The following is a 14,169-nucleotide window of genomic DNA, read 5'->3' on the forward strand; positions in this document are numbered from 1 at the left end:
GCAGAACTAGATAAGGAAGACTAAAACAGAGAAGGCAAGAACTGGCATATGGGAACCTTATCTCTCATGTAAAATAAGGAATTGCCATGACAGTACAACTATTTTTGTGTTAGCTTTCATGACTTCTGCTAATCTTCTTCTGCTAATGGAGTGTTTTTTCACAGATATTAACACTTCAGAAATTAATGGAATTGCTCTCATAAGTATCTGTCAGTTTTACTAAGTATCACATAATATATTTTTTTAATATTAAATCTCTTAAGGGGAATATTTGGGTGAATGAGAGCCTTTGTATTGATAAAATTTAAATATTAATACAAACTATAAAATCTTTAACTAAAACTTGTATGGAGTAGAAAAAGGAAAGCTGAGTTAATATTTATCAGTTTAAAGTGTGTTCTTACAATTTAACATTCACATGTTTCTGAGGTGTCCCCTGATATCAAAATAATAGCTCACTATTTTGTGCTCTCAAGTGTGATGTCAAGTGTGATATCATTGCTATCTTAAAGGCGAGCAGAAAAATACTAAACCATAGTTCATAAACATTAAGTGTTAGATAAGAGCTTTCAGGTTAAATTTGGTTAATTCCCTTTACACATGCAATATGTGTCAGGGCTCTGAGGGCACTAATAGGCCTTAATGGCCCCAATCAGGCTCACCTGGCTCTACCCTGCATCCTTTGCCCATGGGCCCAGGAGCTGCATTTTGGCCTCTGTTGTTGGTAAGTCTATGTCTAGGTCAGTCTTCTATTGTTCCTAAATTATCATTTGGATTTCCCAGACTGACCTCAGACCTGATATTTTTTTCTGCCTTTGCATCATCTGGTGACCGTGGGCTGCTCGGTGCTCTCACCAACCCAGCTCCACTTGCCTGTGGTGGGACTATGCTGTGGTGAGTGGGAATCCTGCCTGTGCTATGTTCACTCTTAGCTTTCAGCTGGTCCTCCCTCGTGGATCAGCTGCATAGCTCCTGCATGACCTCCGGATCTTGCAGGGAGCTATGGTGAGTATACAGAAGTAACATGTACCCCCTTCAGCCCTTTTGAACATCCTTGGCACCCAGAATAACCCCTGCTCCTTCAGATGAGCTGAGGTGAGAGTGTGGAGATCTATCAGTCACGTGCAGCTGACCTTTAGTGTCTTCCCAGTGCCCAACCTAACAGATATAGGCTGATCAACAGAAACAATTTCCCAGCTCTTAATGGCCCTAGACTGAGTTGTCCTCTGCATGCGGCTGCTCAGTGTCCCCTTGCTCCAGGTATCTGATGTCTTGGTCAACATTTTGGAGCAGCTTTTGGGGGACAGTACTCATGCAACTGTGGCTAAGGCTATCTTCCTGAGGCTTTATCAAGGAAGTCAGTTGGCTGCTGACTACGCAAGTCAATTAAAGAAGCTGGCTGTGGAAACAGAATTTCTGCAGTTGTTGGAAGCTGCTGATTTCCACCACATGCACTCATTCTTTGTTTTGGTGCACAAATCTTCATGGTAAGGGGGAGTCATATTTTTGCTAAGGCTGATAATATCATCGTGCATATAAAGGTCACTTTTTGTTTCCCTAAAACAGTCTGTTTCTTTCTCAGTAATGTTGCATCTGATTTAAAATTTCAACTGTAAAGCAGAAGGATAATTATCTTTACATCTCTTCATTCATGGTTGATTTTATTCATAAACTTTGTGACTTCTGTTCTTAACATAATGAACTTGTCCCTAGCATAAAATCAAGCTCTCTGTTTGTTTTTGAAATGTCATAGTACAAATAAAGTTGTGCAGCCATTAAGTTTTCCCAGATATAGTTAGCTTTAAACACAGCAAGCAAAGTTGCTCGAGCTGTTACTGTGTGATCTTTACTTTTATGGTCATTCATTAATTTACATGAGTAATAAAGCATCTCTCTATTGTCAAAAAACAAAAAATCATTATGATTTGTGTCTTCATTGATCTATGAATCCACTTTGCCAACTGCTTTCCATGTTTCTTTGAACTTTCCATAAAGAGATTTGCCAAAATTAGGGAAAAGTAAGTTCTGTACCACACAAAAATTGTAAAGTGGTCAAACTTGAATTTATTCGCTTTGGGAGCACAGGGCAGTGTTTTATAAGCTAAATTTGATATCCTGTATGCAGACTTCATTGGGATTTCCAAGGAAGCAGTATCTCAATGTTAAGCTATGATCAACTTCTATTGCCTTGTCACATCACAGTTTGCATTTATTTTAGCCCAGTAGGAACATATGGACATCTGTTACTTACCCAACTGAGTTTTTAAGGGCTTTCTGTAGTTGGCCACTGGATGTTGATACAGCAGAAAGAAGGGATCCAAAGGCACCTGGACAAGATTGAGAGGTGGGCCCATGTAAACCTAATGAAGCTCAACAAGTCCAAGTACAAGATGCTGCACCTGGATCAGGGCAATCCCAGACATGAGCACAGACTGGGAGAACACCTCATTGAGAGCAGCCCTGCAGAGAAGGACTTGTGGGTTCTAGTGGACAAAAAGCTCGATGTGAGCCAGCAGTGTGTGCTTGCAGTCCAGGGCTGCATCAACAGAGGTGAGGCCAGCAGGTGGAGGGAGGAGATTGTCCTTCTTTGCTCTGCCTCTTGTGAGGCCTCACCTGGAGTGCTAGGGCCCCCAGCACAATAAAGATGTGGGGCTGTTAGAGCAGGACCAGAGGAGGTCCATGAAGTTGATCAGAGGGCTGGAGCTCTGGGGTTGTTCCGCCTGGAGAAGAGGGGGCTTTGGGGAGACCTTTTAGAACTTAAAGGGGACTTACAAAACCAGGGAGAGTGACTTTTTACACGGGCAGATAGTGATAGGACAAGGGGGAATGGTTTTTATACTAAAAGAGGGGAGATTTAGATTAGGTATAAGGAGGAAATTCCTTATTCAGAGGGTGGTGAGACACTGGCACAGGTTGCCCAGAGAGGTTGTGGATGCCCCATCCTTGGAGATGCTCAAGGCCAGGCTGGATGGGGCTCTGGACAACCCGGTTTGGTGGGAGGTGTCCCTGTCCGTGGCAGGGGGATTGGAACCAGCTAATCTTTAAGATTCCTTCCAACCCAAACCATTCTATGTGACATTATGTTGGTCATAAAGCTGATCAGAAATTATGGTTCAAAATGAACTGCTTCAAATCTAAAAAGATACTGGCTCATCATTTTTATACTGCACTTTTGTGTAGTTGTTAAGTTTATTAATGTTCAGAAAAGCTACATTCAGAGTGGAGTTTTATTCGTATGAAAATCAAAGTTAATATTCTTCTGTAAGTTCACCTTGCCCCAGTGAATATGTATGTTGGAGGATTCTTCATAATGTGAGTGTACAAAACTAATGGGATGTGCTCTTAGATCATAAAGGAATGGTATGAAGGTATAACACTAGCCAAATGTTTGTGATGTATTTTATTAATATTGTTGTGTCTAACTTCAGGCTTCCTTTCCATATTGCAACCCAGTCAGAGATTTTAAAAATGCTAAGCTGTATATTCTTGGACTAATGCTGAATGTTTACATCTTTTTTGTCTGTTTTCTAATGATAACAATAATTTGTTATTTTCTATGTAAGACTCTTCTTTCTCCATGCTTTTCTTTCCTAGTGCTGGAAGTCATTTATTGCTTCTGGTCCAGGACACAGGGTGATCGCCTGCAGCGAAGAGGAAGGAACCAACTGTAAGTGCATTGCAGTTCTACATAAGTAGCTACATTTCAGCTGTCACTGAAAAAATTATGCTTCTGAAAGTTCTGAAAAGTTGGAAAATGTCTGTTTATAGGATACAGTACTAGAATCTTGCTTGGCATGGCAAGCAATGTACTGTTGTTTTCTGGTTTGAAAATAATGGTACTTAAGTAGCCCTACAGCCATCCTGTTCCATCTCCCCGCTCTTACCCAACTGATCTCCACATTTATTCCCCTTGCTGCAAGACAAATATTATACATGTGGTATTTTTTGTTTCTTGTCTCAGGCTACGGAACTGAGTGTGTATATATATATGTGTGTGTGTGTGCATCTGTATCTGAAATATTCTGCTTTGGAAATAAGGATGCATTGAATTTCTATAACAACTTTGGATTGAGAAGAGTCAAAAAAGTTTTGTGTTTGCTGCCTGAACTATTTTTCTCTTTCACTAGGATGCATTAAGGGCAATGTATACTGTAGCAAAGGTAATGATCTCCTCAGACTGTTAAATTTGTCCATTAATAGCAGAAGCAAAGGATGGCACAGGTGCTACATGTCTGAATGCTATTCTCTGTATTTCTTGCTAAACCTCCTTCAGAACAAAATTTGGGTATAATTTGGTATTTCTTTTGATATGATTTTGAATATCAAAGTGAGAGCCAAAGCCATTTTCCTAACTCCATATCTCTAGATTTATTCACATTGGACGAATACGGTGCACTTTGTGACCCCTCTGTCTATGAATTCAGGAACAGGATGTTGAGGAGTACTGTTTTGCCTTCAGCCCTAAAATGACCTTGGCTTTTATTAGTCTATTATATATTGTAACATGGGCATATAATTTTCTTTGCCATTCACTAAAATACCATACATCTCGGTAAGTTTCAAAGCCGAAACAGCTCAGTAATGGGGAAGCATACTCAAGCATATTAATGTTAGATGGGAAGTAATGATGAACGACTGAGTTACCTTTCTGCCTTGAACTGACCTTTCTGCTCTTGGGATGTATGACTTCTCTTTTACCTAGATATTTCCATAAGTATTGTAGGAAGTAGCTGAATATTCTTCAGCTGGAAATATGTCAAGTTAATATTATTATATGGGTGCAGTTGCAATACAGGAAAAAAAAAAGATGATAGTAAAGACATTATAACTGAATTGTGCAAAGCAGCTTTGTGAGTAAGCTAGGTCCACTAAGTGTTAGGTACCTAAATGGGAGTGCAGTACTAAATATTTTTATATCCTACCTTGAGCCATCCCATAAAAAAGAATGGGAAGACGTAATTGTGTAGAGAGCTACTTCACTCTCAGGCATGGTCTCTCCTCTTGGGAGTGTGCCTGGGATTTGCAGCCCTGTTGTAGGAGGGAGAGTTGTTATAGAGGAGTCTGTGCTCTATCTAATAATGTAGCTGGGGACAAACCAGACTTCCTTTGGGAGAATGATTGAATGTGTCTAGCACATTTTTCATAACATAGTGGGAATACTTTTTCAGGATGGGGAAAATTCAGTGCTGGCTGCCTTTCTCAGCTGAGAGATCATACTTTTATTTCTCATCTTATAAAGCATGCTTGTTGCCATACTAGGCTTTGATAAGGATGTTCCCCTTTCCTCCAGTTTTATCTACACTAGTGCACAACAAGGAAGGTGGACTTTGCTGATACTGAATGCAGTATTAATGCAGGAGCAAGTAATCTATAATAGGATTTATGTTACCTAACCTTAGGTGCCAGCAAGTTAAGCGCTAATTTTATTTAGGCTGGTGTCAAAGCTCTATCATAATCCATGATGGAGTCAGCTGGTCAGCATTGATTCATCTCACCAACACATCTGCTGTAGGATGTTAGTTGCTATCTGGTCTCCTCTGACTGCATTGGTTAGCCCTCTCTTGACTGTAGAGGGAGCTTAGACACCTGCACTAGGAGAAGAATTTCATGCTTGGTGTTCAGCTAGGAACGTACGGTTATCCTGGACCTTGTCCTTTCTTTCAGGTCAGCTTGTGTATTTTATCCAACACCTGCTTAATGCAAAATTCAGTATAAAAATCCCAAAGCCCGGGAGAGAGATACAGCTGCATTTGCAGAATTGTGATTTTGTTAGTGTTCTCAGATGGCTACCACACTAGCGCTTCAGCAAACTTGTGTAGGGGAACTCCCAGTTCCTGAATCCTATTCAGGCTGTGCCTGGAGAGGGTACACCGAGACACTTCTGAGCATACAGTTACTGTTTGTGGACTTCAGATCAGAGACTGAAGTGTGTGTAGTGTTTGGATGCCTTTAACATTACTGAGTGTCAACTAGAGAAGGGGATTGCAGTCTGGGGTCTGCTTGCTTTCAGTTTTGACTTTGTGTCATATAGCACCTAACTCACCTAACATTTATTTATTTATTTATTTATTTATTTTTTAATCTGACCTTTAGAAATACAGTGTGAAAATAGTTTTTGTCAGTAAGCAGATTTGTTTTTAACACTTCAGTTAATTTCAACACCTTTTGGCATTCTTCAGTTTTCTTTTCTCCTGTGAATAACTTTGTTTTATTTATTTATTTATTTGAAGTAAAGGTTATGTTAAATGGCTGTTTAAGGAAATATCCCTTCTGAGCATATTAAGACAATAGTAAACAAGTAATGTTTATATTGACTTCTTTCATCTCAATTTGATAGAGCCAGGTGCACTTTTACTTTCAATTCTCCTGTTTTCACCTTTATTCTTTTATGTTTTCTGCTTTCCTTGTGATGTTGTCACACTCTGAATACTCTATTTCTTTTTTTATATATTTCTTATTTTTTTGGCTATGACTTGCTTTTTGAAGCTCTTCTTTAATTAAGATTCCACTTTTGTTCTGCTTTTATAACAATAATAATAATAATTATTATTATTTTCTGTGAGGAACCGTTACCCAATTATTGTCAATTTCTTACAGTGTTTTTTTTTGTTTTTTTCTTTCCTTTTTAAGAGGTAAGTCTTCTTCAAAAAAACAAATGTATGTGTTTGCATACATTGCTATTCACATTATTCATTCTTTTGGGGATTATCACTGTTAGCTATTGATTAAATAATTTTTGTAAGTAATTCATCTGGATACATTCAATAGGATGAGAGACTCCCTAATTATGATGCAAAGTTTGATCCTTAACAGTGCTTGTTCTGTTCAGGGGACTTCAATCATGTTATTTTTAACCGATTAATTAAATCACCATCAGCATGCCATCAGCAAATTTTGCTACTTTGCTGTTAAGTGTCGCTTTTAGTAGATCAATAATATATCTGTAAGCACTAAATCAGCTAGTGAGATGGTAGATGGGCACAAGACCCAAGAAAATCTTCACCCTAGGGGAAATGGATTTCCCCCCCCCCCCCCCCCCGGTTTTCTGTTTGTGTGTGTCTGTGGGTATTTTTTGTTTGTGTACTTTCTTTTCCCTAGGGGATATAACTAGTTATGCAATGGGGATAAGTATTTTGCTCTGGGCCAGTTTTAGTTTTGGTCCAGGAATCGAATTAGTGTGTGTTCCCAGGCAGAAGGGCTTCTGCTTGACGGTAACTGGCAGCCTGGTAATAAATTCTAGCTCCCTTCTGAAGGCTTGCCTTTTTGTGGAGAAGAGGCTGAGAACACGGTAGTTCTGAATGTATGACTTGCGTGATAAACACACATTTAGTTTAGCTTTACAGAAATACATTTGGATATGCAAATGAGGGCTGTCTGGAGCCAAGTCTAAGCTGCTTTCTGAATGTTATGCAAGGTTTACTGCAGTGATTACTGAGCATTTCCACAGTAGGGTAGCAATTTCTACTGCAACCCTTACATTGCAGGGACACATACACAAATACAGAAATACTGGAAGAGCAAAATAAACCTAGTCTGAACAACCATGGATTATTATCATTATTAAAACTTATCTCCTCAATAAAACATGAGGGAATCAGTGAAAATGAGGTGCTGGATCTTTAACCTAGAGAACTTCCAGTGTCCACTTGATGAGTAGATGAGGGTGGCTGTGGAAGGGAACAGATATCTGTAATCCTGTGGTGTAAAATAAAACACATCTCAGCTGTTAGGCTGTTCCTGCTGTGTACTGGCTCCTCTGTGCAGTCTGTGTGCCTTCCCTTTCCTTAGGCTCTATGTCTTTAGCAGAGCAGTGCATAGCTCCTGATAAGAGTTACAACTGAAAAATTATGGGGTGAAGGAAAGAGCTGATCACCTGCACCCTTGTTATTCCCTACAGTTCTTAGTCTTAAGAACTGGGAAGGAAGGAAATGGGGAAAACAAGGGTGGAACAGATTTTTTATTTTATTTTTGTATCTTTCTTTCTGAGCTGGACTATCTAGATTTTAAGCCCGTCTTCTTGATGAATACAAAGGGAACACTTGATCTGTGTATGCCAACAGCCATTTAAGGAAAGGATAAAGAGAGGTCTGAACTGGAAGCAGGAGGATACTTTGATCCAAGTAAGCAAGAGGAAGAAGGGCTATGCATTTATGGGGCACAAAAGCAATTCTTTTGTGAACAAGCACCTAAGATGAGTTTATTGCACTGTCTTACATAGCAGCTGTACTTCTATTCAATGTACTGCAGAACATGTTTTATTCTTCATAATGGTTATTATTTTGTCTTGTTCCCAGATGTATCCTTGAAGATCACTGCTATGCTTTTTTCACGTTTTTCTATGAACTTCAAAGAAGCAATTATTTTCTAGTGATGTTGGGGACAGGAAAATAGAGGAGCATTTGGGCATTTCCAGTTATTTTCCTTTCTTTCTTTTTTTTTTTTTTTTTAAGCTTTAATGACAAATAAGTTTTGGTTAAGGGACTGATGCAGACCTTCTAGATTTCAGTAGCACAGGCTGCAGGAGTGTGTGTATAAGAGAAGGAGAAAGAGAGAGGATAAAAGAGAAGCAAAGGGGGGGGGGGGGGTTGGAAAGATACTCAGAAGTTGAGAGATGTCGATATAATCAACCAAACACTAAAGATGTCACCACTTCTGATGCTGTTTATCTTGAGTGTTCATGCTCCAAAAAGTATACGGAAACATGGGAAATGCACTGGAACTCTAGATTCACTGTATTCTATTCAGATACTAATCTCCCATGCAAAATCTACTTTATTTTAAACTTACAAACTAGCCATTTTATATTTATTTTTTTTTTTTCAGTTTCTTCATATATGCACTTTCATATTTTATTTTGTCCTATAGCAACCTTTTTTTTCTTCCCTCTCTATATACAAAATATTTCATCTTCTCAGAGCTGTAATCTCTCCTATCCAATATATTTTAAGAGGATGGATTTTTTTTTTTTTTCCTCTGGTAAAGTCATCCTATGTTGTTCTGTAAATGTAAAAAGTGAATCTGCATAGTAGATTATCATTGTATGCTTACAATTTTATATATTATAAAGCAAACAGTTATTATCTTGAGCATGCTAGTAACAGTCATATAAAATACTACAGATGGGTTTTGACAGTTCAGCATCACCGATATTTTACGAAGTCAGAGATAAATAATTGTTAGCTAGGACAGAGCACGACTGACAGGAGAAATATATTCTCACACAGTGCTTGAGGTGAGGCCGCACCAGCACAGAGTACAGCAGGACAATCCTTCCCCTCAGCTGCCTAGCAATGCCGTGCTTGATGCATCCCTAGTTACGGCTGACCTTCCTGGCTGCCAGGGCACACTGCTGGCTCATATTCAGCTTGCTGTTGAACAACCCCCCCTTCTGTAGGGCTGCTCTCCGGCCTCTTATCCCCCAGTCTGTATGTATAGCTAGGGTTGCCCCATCCCTGGTGCAGAATCTGGTGCTTGCTCTTGTTAAACTTCATGTAGTTGGTGATGGCTGAGCCCTTTAATTTGTCAGGATCATTCTGCCTTCAAGGGAGTCAACAGCTCCTCCCAGTTTAGTGTCATCTACAAACTTACTATAACTTTGAATTCTTTGTCCAAGTCATTTTATGAAAGCATGAAAGGGAACTGGTTTTTAAATGGAGCCCTGGGGAACCCCATTAATGACTGGCTGCCAAATCAAACAAACAACAAATCGTTTCTAAATTTCCTCTATTTTTTTTCCTAAATCAGGATTCCATATATGACAATTGATTTGTCATCTCTGTTAGCCACTGATTTTCTTTACCTTTTTTGAGTTATACTTATAGAAAGCTGGGGAGAAATTCATAACAGAAGATTGGATTTCAGTGGTATGGCCTTCCTTAAGAGGTAAAATGCACTTAGAAATTATATATGATTGAGGCTATAATTTTGTGATGTTAGTAGCCTGGATGCTGAGACTTCAGCAGTAAGTCTTCTTTTTTCCTTTCAGGAAGAAAACAAACAAAAAAACACCACCAACAACAACAAAAAATCAAATTCTGAGCTATTTTTACTGACTGACTTATTATTTTTTCAATATAAATTGCATTCTTTTATTTTAAGCACTCTTATATAAGACAGCAAAGGCCTTGGATACAAATGTATCAGGTGAGCCAATTAAAATACAAGGATGATCAGAAGGTATGGCCAATTAAGCACCTGGACAAGGTAAGGGTTATCAGCTCATCCAAGGCCCATACTCATCTGACCGCAAGATCTTATTCATATTCACTGAGCAAATCAATGTAGCTGCATGTGTAAAGGTGCTGCTGTATCAGGTTTGCTATCTCCAAACTTGCCAACCCCTATGCAGATTTGTTAAAACGTGCACAGCCTATATAGGTTTAGCTCATAGTCTGATGAATTCACACAAACCACACCTTCAGCAGTGGTTTAAGTTGATGTACTGCACTGTGAACTAGAGTGACCAACTCATGCGTTCCCATCTGTTGGGATGTGATAGCCTCCAGAGAGGGATGATGTGGAGAGTAAGGGGTGGTAATAGATTAAACCATTCCTGCTAGATTTGTCAAAGTTCATCTGTCAAGAGACTAAATTCATGGGTCTAAAGGATGTGATCTGTCTCCTCTTCATCTGGGTAGTTCTGAAGTAATTGCAACAAAGATCTTGGACTGAAAGCTGTGTTGGCTTGGTGTAGCTGAGGCTTTTATAAGATACCTTCAGGCCAGATGTCACTGTTTAAAAGAAAAAAGAGCATTTTTTTTTTTTTTACAAATTTGTTACAATTTTGCATCTCGCTTCATGAATCTTTGTGCTGTTGTCTGCTCATACACGTAACACTGGATATATTTGAATCACGATATGTTCTCTGATGTACAAGTTGGGCAAGAAAAAAAACTGTATTAAAAAAAAAGTGTTTTAAATGGAGCTTGTTATATTATGAAAGTGTTTATATTATGTGGTATGCAGAAAAAGCATGGTAGTGGATGTAATGACCCAAAACTGCTTCTGATCTTGGTTTGGAAGAATTGGCATCACTTTATGGTCAGTTCTGGTTCATTTATACAGTTAAGTTGCCTGCTTACATGTGTAGGTCTTTGGGTCACAAATGTTTATTTTATTTTGATTCTTTTCCCCCTTCAAATGTTATTTTGTTAAGAATTAACACTGCACACAGTTTCTTTCATTCTTTCTTTTTTGTAAACAAAATATTTTCCATATGCGTTTTAATATTCCTGAGCTGCTCTCTTTCAATATGCTGTCCCAAATCTTCCTGTTTTCTCAGGTGTAGTCTAGCTTTCCTTTCACATTTCAAAACTGTACAGCAGCTCCTTCTCATTTTCCATTGAAAAATGTAGCCAGAAACATTAGATGGTTCCCAGAGTTTTTTCAACAGAAACATAAATTCCATGGCTGCTGTAGCTCTAGAAAGAATGAATCAAGAAATTCATATTCACAGTGCAGCTTCAGAGAGAGGGGGAGAGAGAGGTTTTTGAAGTGTGCTATGTCGGTAGCCAGGGCTTCCTATCCCCCTCAGCCTGGATGCAGCTGGATCAGCTATTTGTTTTACATTTCTTTAGGATATAGCCCTCCCTCCTTGCTCTTGGAGCTAAGCAGCAGCTTGAACATTTCATGAGAAATGTAAGCCAAATGCTCACTTGAACTGAAAAAAAGCATCTGAGAAAGTCTGTGGCACCCAAGGAGACTGCCCACTCTCTTTTCCTCTGGCTTCAGGGAAGCTCACTCACATGTGCTGAATCACGCAAGCAGGAGCTGCTTAATGCTACTGAGTGAACTTTTCCATTAGAAACACGAAGATCAGCTGAGTAGAATATGTGCAACAGGCAGGGAAAGAGAATGTAAAGCAAAGACAACAAGGAGGCAGGAGAAACAAAATTCAAGCAGTGTGTCAAGTAGCTCTTTTGAGGTGCTGGCAATTTTTTTTATTTTTTTTTTATTTTTTTTTTTTCTGTCTCTGAGAGCATTTGCAGGGACACAAAGTGTTTTGTAGTTTATTTCAAGGTAAGAACTGTACTCAGTGACCAACTTATTCACTGTGACTCACTTTAACCATGTCTAACCAAGGTTTTCCAGAGATCATTTTTGTATTTTCTTTGAAGTAAGATTTTTGACGTTGACATACTCATTTTCAACAAAGTCATGATAAGGGTGTCTGGTCATCCTGCCTCGAAATTAAAGGCCATTATTTGCTTTCTCATGTCTGTGAGTTTAATACTTAAAGCACTGCAATTCTTGTAACAGTGGGGGACACAGCCTCGAAGAAAAGAAAAATGACCCTAAATCTCATATTCTTGTTAAGTAGTTATATTTTTCTTCAAAAACTTCTGCCAACAAAAGCTAAACCCTGATGTCTACACAGATTTTCCCTTTTCTTCAGGTTAGGGACCATAACCTCTACTTTGTTAAAGTAGTGATTAATTCATGAGTACTGAGTTGTTTGAAGCACGGGTGTCATGGGTTAAAAAGACTGGAAACCATTCTTTATTGCATGATACTCTAAAAGAGCCTGCATTAATTAAATTCATTGTACATAACAAAGTACCTTGGCTGTAAAGACCTTTACGGCTGTGTTTAGACAGAGTTAAAATAATATAGGCTGGCTGTGCTGTACCTCATTGTAATTTGACCAGCTAGTAAAACTGGAAGTATGTTATTAGAAATGTGCCAGCAGTACTGCATAACTTCTCTAGACATGCCCAAGAAAAATTTTCTTTCATAAGATGCTGCATTAGCTTTTCTTTTTAAAAACAAAAATCCCCTACCTTCTCTTGAGTCTCTATTTTAGGAGAAGATATGTCTTTATCTGGTTGGATATGGATAGTTCTTGCCTCCCTTTTTTATTTTGCTTTTACCCCTCTGTAAACAGGATACTCCTGAAGACATTTAGCCTCCCCAAACACTTTGTAACCTGCCATGTATTGAAAAGTGCAGAATTATGTAAAACAGGTGTCTTATATGGTACAACTCCTGTAGAAACCTGTTGTAGCTCTATAGGCTGGTCTGTGCTTGTCAGCTGCTCCATTCTGAGGACAGAGAAACTATTGTGCTGTTGTGATTCAACCATTTTCACAAAGATTTACTAGTTGAGATTTATGAAAGATAAGCAGTTTAAGTCTGAAAATGTATGGATGATAAGTATGTATGCATGCAACTCTTAAGTGCATTTCTTTTTTGTTCCCCATTTGCCTCCCATCAATTTGGCCTTGTGGCTAGTTCAGTCATCTGCAGAATCAGAAAGCAAGTCATTTTCAGGAAGTGCAGTTTCCATTTCATGGCAAGTAAAGTCTAATGAAATTGAAAAATACAAATTAATATTCATTAAAGAAACATTTATATGTATTTCCTTTGTGGCAGCCTGTAGATTAAGGACAACTTGTTGAGTTTGTATTTGTTATTGAAATAAATAAATTCATTATACAACTTGTTGTTGTAAGGGCAACAACAAAAAAGGTAGACTTTGATAGCTGAAGCAAAATACTCCCAAGTAAGAGAAATGTAATTGGGAAAAAGTTATTTGTTTCTCAAAACAAATGAAAGGTTTTTACAGTACTCCTAATGTGAAGATTTTCCAGGTTGTGTTGCTGTGAAACTAAACAATGCACAGCCATAGGCAAATAAATAAAGTGGACATTTTAAATAGGTGTGGACTGTATATTCATACTGATGTATAAAACTATAGAAGGCAATAAAAATAGTGCTTCTGAGTTCTTTGACTAAGGAAGAAATTTATCTAGAATCACAGTGTGTGAAAATATTGAGGGTCAGCATTGATCAGCTTTTCTTATTATATGAGATTTTTTAATTAATAACTTATATTTAAACTAGAGATTGAAATAGATCCACTGGGTATTCTTCTTAATAAAATTTAGAAGCAAGCCCCTCGAGACTAAGAACTAGGAACACACTGCCATATTGGACATCAGAGAAAAGATGATGTTTGAGACATACCTGTTGACAGACTACTTTTTTTTTTTTTAAGAATTGCCTAGAATTTCACAAAAGCAATAACAGCGAGTAGTGACATTTTAAAGTTTAAATGCAGTTGTCTGCTGTGGCTGGTGACTCATAACCTATCACACTCTTATTTTAAACTTAAATACAGTTCTTACAACTGTTGTAACTTATTGTAATGCTATTTTATCTAACCAGTTA

At 38.3% G+C, this 14,169-nt stretch overlaps 1 long non-coding RNA gene across 2 annotated transcripts in view; it reads left to right on the plus strand.

Annotated features, from left to right (window-relative positions):
* The first annotated feature begins 618 nt into the window (after positions 1-618).
* LOC137850723 (uncharacterized) overlaps positions 619-14,169 on the plus strand; it is an 89,427-nt gene continuing 75,876 nt past the window's right edge. Inside the window, exons 1-4 of one of the 2 annotated variants that reach the window (XR_011092774.1) lie at positions 619-724; positions 3,595-3,667; positions 7,988-8,120; positions 9,986-11,212. This is a non-coding gene — a long non-coding RNA (uncharacterized lncRNA). Of the gene's footprint in view, positions 725-3,594; positions 3,668-7,987; positions 8,121-9,985; positions 11,213-14,169 lie in introns of those variants that run through there. The other variant, XR_011092773.1, reaches the window with a different exon arrangement.

The sequence above is a fragment of the Anas acuta genome, chromosome 2, assembly GCF_963932015.1.
Source record: "Anas acuta chromosome 2, bAnaAcu1.1, whole genome shotgun sequence".
NCBI classification, from domain to species: Eukaryota; Metazoa; Chordata; class Aves; order Anseriformes; family Anatidae; genus Anas; species Anas acuta.